This window comes from Rattus norvegicus, chromosome X, assembly GCF_036323735.1.
Source record: "Rattus norvegicus strain BN/NHsdMcwi chromosome X, GRCr8, whole genome shotgun sequence".
NCBI lineage: Eukaryota > Metazoa > Chordata > Mammalia > Rodentia > Muridae > Rattus > Rattus norvegicus.
Genome location: NC_086039.1, coordinates 88,564,983 through 88,573,049, shown reverse-complemented (window position 1 = coordinate 88,573,049; position 8,067 = coordinate 88,564,983). Strand labels below are relative to the sequence as shown.

General features: G+C 44.5%; 1 pseudogene; it reads right to left on the bottom strand.

Annotated features, from left to right (window-relative positions):
- Nucleotides 1-4,866: 4,866 nt before the first annotated feature.
- Cactin-ps4 (cactin, spliceosome C complex subunit, pseudogene 4) lies at nucleotides 4,867-7,110 on the bottom strand (annotated as a pseudogene).
- Between the last annotated feature and the right edge of the window lie 957 nt (nucleotides 7,111-8,067).

Here is an 8,067-nt window from a genome sequence, read left to right as displayed (position 1 = left end):
TTCAACTTCCATGTATATGTGAGTGTTCTTCCCTTACTGCTATTGAAGACAAGCTAAGAAGTCTTTAATTTCTTTCTTTATTTCTTCCTTGACCAAGTTATCGTTGAGTAGAGCATTATTCAACTTCCACGTATATGTGGGCGTTCTTCCCTTATTGTTATTGAAGACCAGCTTTAGACCATGGTGGTCTGATAGGACACATGGGATTATTTCTATCTTTCTGTATCTGTTGAGGCCTGTTTTGTGAACAATTATATGGACAATTTTGGAGAAAGTAAAATGAGGAGATGAGAAGAATGTATATCCTTTTGCTTTAGGATAGAATGTTCTATAAATATCTGTTAAGTCCATTTGGTTCATGACTTTTCTTAGTCTGTCTACGTCTCTGTTTAATTTCTGTTTCCATGATCTGTCCATTGATGAGAGTGGGGTGTTGAAATCTCCTACTATTATTGTGTGGGGTGCAATGTGTGCTTTGAGCTTTAGTATGTTTTCTTTTATGTATGTAGGTGCCTTTGTATTTGGAGCATAGGTATTTAGGACTGAGAGTTCATCTTGGTGTATTTTTCTTTTGATGAATATGAAGTATCCTTCCTTATCTTTTTTGATGACTTTTGGTTGATAATTGATTTTATTTGATATTAGAATGGCTACACCAGCTTGCTTCTTCAGACCATTTGCTTGGAAATTTGATTTCCAGCCTGTCACACTGAAGTAGTGTCTGTCTTTGACAATGAGGTGTGTTTCCTGTAGGCAGCAGAATGCAGGGTCCTCATTGCGTATCCAGTTTGTTATTCTGTGTATTTTTATTGGGGAATTGAGTCCTTTGATGTTGAGACATATTAAGGAATAGTGATTGTTGCTTCCTGTTATATTCGTATTTGTATGTGAAACTCTGTGTGCTTTTCTTCTCTTTGTTTTGTTGCAAGATGATTAGTTTCTTCCTTTTTCTAGCATGTAGCTTGCCTCCTTATGTTGAGCTTTACCATTTATTATCCTTTGTAGGACTGGATTTGTAGAAAGATATTGTGTAAATTTGGTTTTGTCATGGAATATCTTGGTTTCTCCATCTATGTTAATTGAGAGTTTTGCTGGATACAGTAACCTGGGCTGGCATTTATGTTCTTTTAGGGTCTGTATGACATATGTCCAGGATCTTCTGGCTTTCATAGTCTCTGGTGAGAAGTCTGGTGTAATCTGATATGTCTGCCTTTACATGTTACTTGACCTTTTTCCCTTATTACTTTTACTATTCTTTCTTTGTTTTATGCCTTCAGTGTTTTCTCTATTATGTGATGGGAGGAGTTTCTTTTTTGGAGTTCTATTTGGAGTTCTGTAGGCTTCTTGTATGTTTATGGGCATCTCTTTCTTTAGGTTAGGGAAGTTTTCTTCTATGATTTTATTGAAGATATTTTCTGGTCCTTTGAGCTGGAAGTCTTCACTTTCTTCTATACCTATCATCCTTAGGTTTGATCTCATTGTGTCCTTGATATCCTGTATATTTTGGACCAGTTACTTTTTCTGTTTTACATTCTCTTTAACAGTTGTGTCAATAATTTCTGTGCAGTCTTCTGCTCCTAAGATTCTCTCTTCTATCTCTTGTATTCTGTGGGTGATGTTTGTATCTACAGCTCCTTGTCTCTTTCTTTGGTTTTCTATATCCAAGGTTTTCTCCCTGTGTGCTTTCTTTATTGCTTCTACTTCCACTTTTAATTCCTTCACCTGTTTGATTGTTTTTTCCTGTAATTCTCTCAGGGACTTTTGCATTTCCTCTCTTTAGGCTTCTGTTTGTTTATCTGTGTTTTCCTGCATTTCTCTAAAGGAGTTCTTTATGTCTTTCTTGAGGTACTCCATCATCATGATCAAATGTGATTTTAAATCTAGATCTTTCTTTTCTGGTGTGTTTGGTTATTCCTTGATAGCTTTTGTGGGAGATTGGGCTCCGATGATCCCATGTAGTTTTGATTTCTGTTGCTCGGGTTCCTGCACTTGCCTCTTGTCATCTCATTGTCTCTGGTGTTACCTTGTTCTGCTGTTTCTGACAGTGGTTAGACCGTCTTATAGGCCTGTATGTCAGGAGTGCTGTGTACTTGTTTTCCTGTTCCCTTTCAGCCAGTTACGGCAACAGGGTGTTCTGCTTTCAGCCATGTAGTCATTCCTGTCTACTGGTATTCAGGTGTTCCTGTGGGCATATGTCCTGAGTCCGCCAGGCAGGTCACTTGGAGCAGAAAAGGTGGTCTTACCTCTGGTCTCAAGCCTGGGGTCGCTTCTCAGAGCCAGGTTTCAGCTCTCTGTGAGGGCAGCAACCAGAAGGGTCTGCCCCGCCTTCGCTCAGACCCTGTGCACAGGGGACCCAGATGGCACTAGGCGTTTTCTTCCAGAGTCAGAAATGTGGGCAGAGAGTAGTCTCTTCTAGCTTCACAGGCATATCTACCCCTTTGAAGGTTTAGCTTTCCCTCCCACAGGATTTAGGTGGAGGGAGCTGTTAACCAGTTCCCTTCAGTTCTGGGCATTGTCTGGACCGTAGTGGACCTGGTTCTTGAGTGCCCAAAATATTCTCTATATGAAAACAAAGATTGCTACTTGAAAAGAAATGTTGTTCTGACATTATCTTCTCAAGTGTACAACCCACTCTCTTTACATTTTGCCAGCTAACATCTGCCAGAATTGTCTTGTTTGCCTAGAGTAATTTAAATACTGAATCACTCACCTTTGTTTTTCTCTTTCTTCCTTTCCTTTTATTTTTGACATTTTTGTTTCCTATTTCATTTTTTTCACTCATCTATTGCTCACATTTTTTAAGTTCTTTTCTTTTGTAATCATTGCTGTTGTGATGGTAATGGTGGTGGTGTAACTCAAGACCTAATGGATAGTACTAAAGTACTCAATGAGTAAGGCACAACCCCATCTCCTTCCTTCTGTGAAAAACATGTTCAGAATTGTTCAATAATAAAAGTTGTGATATTCATGGTAACAGGAAATTAATATAGTTTTCTGCCTTTTGGAATGTGGTGGCTTGAATGAGCCTGGGCACCACAGGCCTATCATATATCTGAATGCTTGGTCTATACCTGGTAGAACTCTTTTAGGCTGGATTAAGAAGTGTGGCCTTGTTGGAGAAGATGAGCCACTAGAGGTGGACTATGAAGTTTCAAAGGTCCAGGCCAGGTCCAATCTATTATTCTTTGACTCCAATTTGCACATAAAAAATAAGCCTCAGTAGAGGCTCTAGTGTCATTTCTCCCTGCATATTACCATGCTTTCTGCCATGATTTTCATGAACTCATCCTTGGAAATTATAAATGATCCTGCAATTAAGAATTTTATGTTATGCTCTCTCTCTCTCTCTCTCTCCCTCTCTCTCTCTCTCTTTCCCTCCTTCCCTCCATCCCTCCCTCCCTCCCTGCCACCTCTTCTCTCTCAGAATAATTGCCCGATTCTCTTTTTCTCTCCCTCTTCTACCCCCTACCCCCTCTTCTGGTGAGTTCCCTAACCTTGGTCCTTGGGGTGGTAAAATCTCTCCCAATACACCTGCCTTTAATACTGCCTCAATTCAAGGGCAGTGAAGAAAAAAAAAACCTATCAGATATAACCTATAGATCAAATCTAGGCGAAGTTCAGTCCCCAGGTTAATGATCTTGGTCATTTCCTGGCCAGATGGGGAACACTCTATCTCTTTCTCATTCTCTGCTGTTACAGACCCTTCTGTAGGCTGGCCTTGAACTCAAATCTGCCTGCCTCTCTATCCCCAGTACTGGGATTAAAGGCATGCACCATCAGGGACAGGCAAGACTTTAAACTTTTAAAAAAAGAGATTTGAGGTTTTATAGACATTTTGGATTTTAAAACAGATGATTTTTTAAAGCAGAAATATCTATACACACACACACACACACACACACACACACACACACACACACATATATATATATATATATATATATATATATATATATATATATATTAATCTAAGTACACTGAAGCTATCTTCAGACACACCAGAAGATGGCATCTGATCCCATTAACAATGGTTGTTAGCCACCACGTGGGTGCTGGGAATTAAACTTAAGACTTCTGCTTGAGCACTCAGAGCTCTTTACTGCCCTTTCTCCAGTACCAAAGACTGGACTCTTTTGAATAAGCTTTCTATTAAATGTACCAAACCCATATGCAGTTGCATGGTTGAACAAGTCTGTAGAAACGAGACCTTTCTGCCACCTCATGCAGTCTTTCCAGAACAGTTCCAATCCTTTCAAGACAGGCAGGGATCTGGCAGAGGGGCTGCAGCCTGCACAGTGCTGGTGAATGTCCAGTGTAGTGTGTGATTATTAAAAACAATCTAGGTTATCACTGGCTTCTCTCAGCCTAAGCTATCCCATCCCCATGGCTATCTATAAGTGGTAGTCCTCCCCTGCTCCCATTTCCCCATTCCCTGGTGGAGCACTTATGATTTCCCAGTCATAGGTCCCCTTTGGCCAGTCTGCTGCAAGTTGCTCTAAACCCCGAGCGCCCCTTATAAAGAAAATTGCAGAGGCTTATAATTTATCAATCAGATTTATAACTCTAAATTCTCAACCCACTAAACACCCATACAAAGAACACAAAACTCAACTGACATCAACATGTGAACCCCTAAATGGTACAAACCCACCCTACATAAGAGTTAATCATTTCTCTAAGAAATCCCCACTAATTAGAACTCCCAGGAGGTCTTGGTTCTGGATACTCCTCCACTCCTAAAGGTCCCATCTGGTCTCCTCTAGGTCTCCCCCTCTGTCTCTCTGTATCTCTCTGTAGGGCCTCTAAACCTCCCAGACTGCCTTCTTTATACTCTGTGGGATCCGATTACAGGCTTAGTCTCATCTTTCAGCTGGCCACATCTGTGCTCAGAAAGCAATCTATAGTCCATGAATCCCCAAGGCTTCTGAAGGAGGCCACCTGGTTCGCTTGGCTTGGCATTCGAGAAGCTAGCTGTCCAGGAGCCAGCCTGACAGGAGTGGGCAGTCCACAGGCATCACAGCGGTAGAAGTTGTGCTTAAAGTGGAACCAGAGCTGGAAGATTCTGTTGGCAAAGTGGCAGCGGAAGCCATGGCGGTGTGAGTACTCCCACTGGCTCCTGAAGATCTTAAAGGTGATGTCCTTGTAGGGAGGGGCTGCATGGAAGCGCAGTTGGCAAAATCTGGGTTGTCCGTGCAGGCCTCCAGGAAGTACTCGGGCGTGGCATGCTTACAGAGGTAGAAGTTATTGAATTTGTAGCCCTGCACAATCTTGGGCTAGGGTTGTCCATGTCATAATGCATCTGGTGTATTTGTTCCATTTGAACCCGGTACTTGTCTGCCCGCAGGTAGGCATGGGTACCCATGCTGAACTGTGCCCTGTCCTGCCCCATGCTCTCCCTCACATACCGGAAGAAGATGTCCTCAGCATTCTGGGTTCCATCTCCTGGAGCCTAGAGCTGCTGGTGAGACAGCTCCAGACCCTTCAGGTCCTCGTGCAGGTCCAGCACCTACACGTCCATAAGCAGCTCATGCTCTCTGAGCAGCAGCTGACTATAGTGGCTGGCCTGGTTGTTGGCCAGACTCTGCTGGATCAGGTCCTCCTCCATCAGCACTGCCTGGCCATGTGCCTCCTGCTCTCCCTCCCCTGCTGCTGTGACCTCCTCCTCGACTTCCACCAGGTCTGCTGGCTCCACTGCAGTCCCGGGGCTGGAGGGCTGTACCCCAGATTCTGGGCTGGGGGTGGCCCTCAGCTCTGACTCGATGATGGGGAAGAGCGGCTCTCCACAGCCTGCTTCTGCTTCACTTGGAAGAGCTTGTGCCTGAGAACATCTTGGTGGCGCTCATGGAGCCTGGCCCTGGCCATGTGTGCAGGCTCTCCCAGTAGCCCAGGTCGAGGTTGGGGCCACCAGCATGGACCTTGCCCTGGATACCCTGGATTATGACCTGCAGCTGCTTGTACGTCTTTCCCTTGAACACCGACTGCATATCGAAGTGACAGAGGCGTTGACCCCCTCAATATGCTCGTCTGAGCCCTTGCCTGATACCTCCAGCTTGCGGAGCTTGGCGATCTCATCCACTGTGATGGCTGTCATTTGCCTCCAGAAGTCCACTTGCTTGCCCTGCTCCAGTTCTGTGTACACATGGATGTCCTCTAACAGGTACTCCATGTCTGCCACCGAAAGGCCATTGAGTAATAAATAAGGTTCGTGTTCACTGCCAGGTCAAAGTCGTCCTCTGCACTGATGTACTTGGCCAGCAGATCAATGGGCTTGGCCCACCCATCTCAGATTCGGATCTTGGAGCAAAGCTTGGCCTGACGGAAGTGGAAGGTGTGCTCCTGCTCCTCCTTCTGCCACTGCAGCAACTCCAGCTCCTGCTCCCACATGGCTTTCTCCTGTTCCTGCTCTAGCTGCAGACATTTGGCCCTTTGCAGCTCCAGCTGATTTTCCTGCCGGCTCCTCTTGTGGCGCTCTTTCAGCTCCTTTTCTTTCAGGTGACTGATGCCTTTTTTCTCCAAGGCCTTGTTCCAGATGAAGGTGCCCAGCAGATTGTAGTCTCCAAAGGGTTTGTCGGAATTGGTGTAGCCCATGTACTCCTCACCCCAGCCCATCTTCTTCTGCTTCTTGTGCTCCTTAGCTTCCTTCTTGAACAGTCGCTGTGCATGTTTCTGCTAAGGCATATCGAAGGCTTTGAGCAGCTCTTCTTGCTGCTTGCGTGCCTTATGAAGCCTTAACCATTCCTGCAGCTCTGCAACTGCCCCTGGGCTCCAGGATCGTCTTGAGGAGTCCAATCTAGATGCTGGTGACCCTGGGGACCAAGGGCTCCTATAACCCTTCCCGGCCCACTCCTCACCTGAATCAGAATGTGAGGACTGGTCTTGTACGTGCCATTGGAGTGGCCATGGACTCTGGCTTCGACTCCTAGACTATTGGTCTCCTTCAGAATCTAACCTGCGCCCATGGCTGCACTACTCGGATCAGTGTCACCTTCTGCTGCTCCGCTTGCTCATGTTTAGGGTGCCAGATGCTGTTGAGACTCCAACTCTGCTACTTCCAACCTGAGCGAGTCCAGACCCAATTGGCGGCTCGGCTCGTGCTGTGAATCTAGACATTAATACTTTGTTGTTGTTGTTGTTGTTGTTGTTGTTAACAAACTGGAAGGGGTGGAGCTGGCCCTGGGTGAAGTCACCCTGCGTTTCTTTTTTAATATTAATTTATGCCTTTTATGTAAATGAGTACAAGGTAGCTGTCTTCAGACACACCAGAAGTGGGCATCAGATCCCATAACAGATAGTTGTGAGTCACCATGTGGTTGCTGAGAATTGAACTCAGGACATCTCAAAGAGCAGTCAGTGATCTTAACCACTGAGCCATCTCTCCAGCCCCCAAGACTGAATAGTTTTAAAGAGATAATTTGTAAAGTGTTTAAATTTGTAAGGCTATGGGACTTTTAACTCTGTAAAGTGGTTTATACCCTGATGTCTTTATATGTGATCTTGTGCATGCTTATGCTCAGGTGTCTCAAAGGCTTTTATATTAGGGATAAACAAGAAAAAAGTAGTGGCGGCTTAACAGCTCTGTGTTTCCGTATTAATCTGACAATGGGTCAGTTGTCCTGGCTAGATTCATGTCAGTTTAACACAGTTAGAGTTATCTAAAAGGATGAAACCTAAACAACAAATAAAACAAAACAAAAACAGAAACAAAACAAAACAACAACAACCCTCCACTAGGTCCAGCTGTAGGGTATTTCCTCAATTAGTAACTGATGGGGCAGGGCCCAGTCCATTCTGGGTGGTGCTGTCCCTGGGCTGATGATACTGGGTTCTGTAAGAAAGCAGACTGAGCAAGCCATGTGACATTCCAAGCCATGCTAGCAAGCAAGCTCATAGGCAGCACCAATTCATGGCTTTGGCATCAGCTCTTGCCTTCAGGTTCTTGCCCTGCTTGAGTTCCTGTCCTGACTTAATTAGGTGATATATTGTGACTTGAAAGTAGAAACCAAATAAACTCTTTCTTCCCTGAAAAAAATGAATTTTATGTTTTAAGTTTCTTTGGTTATTGTGCCT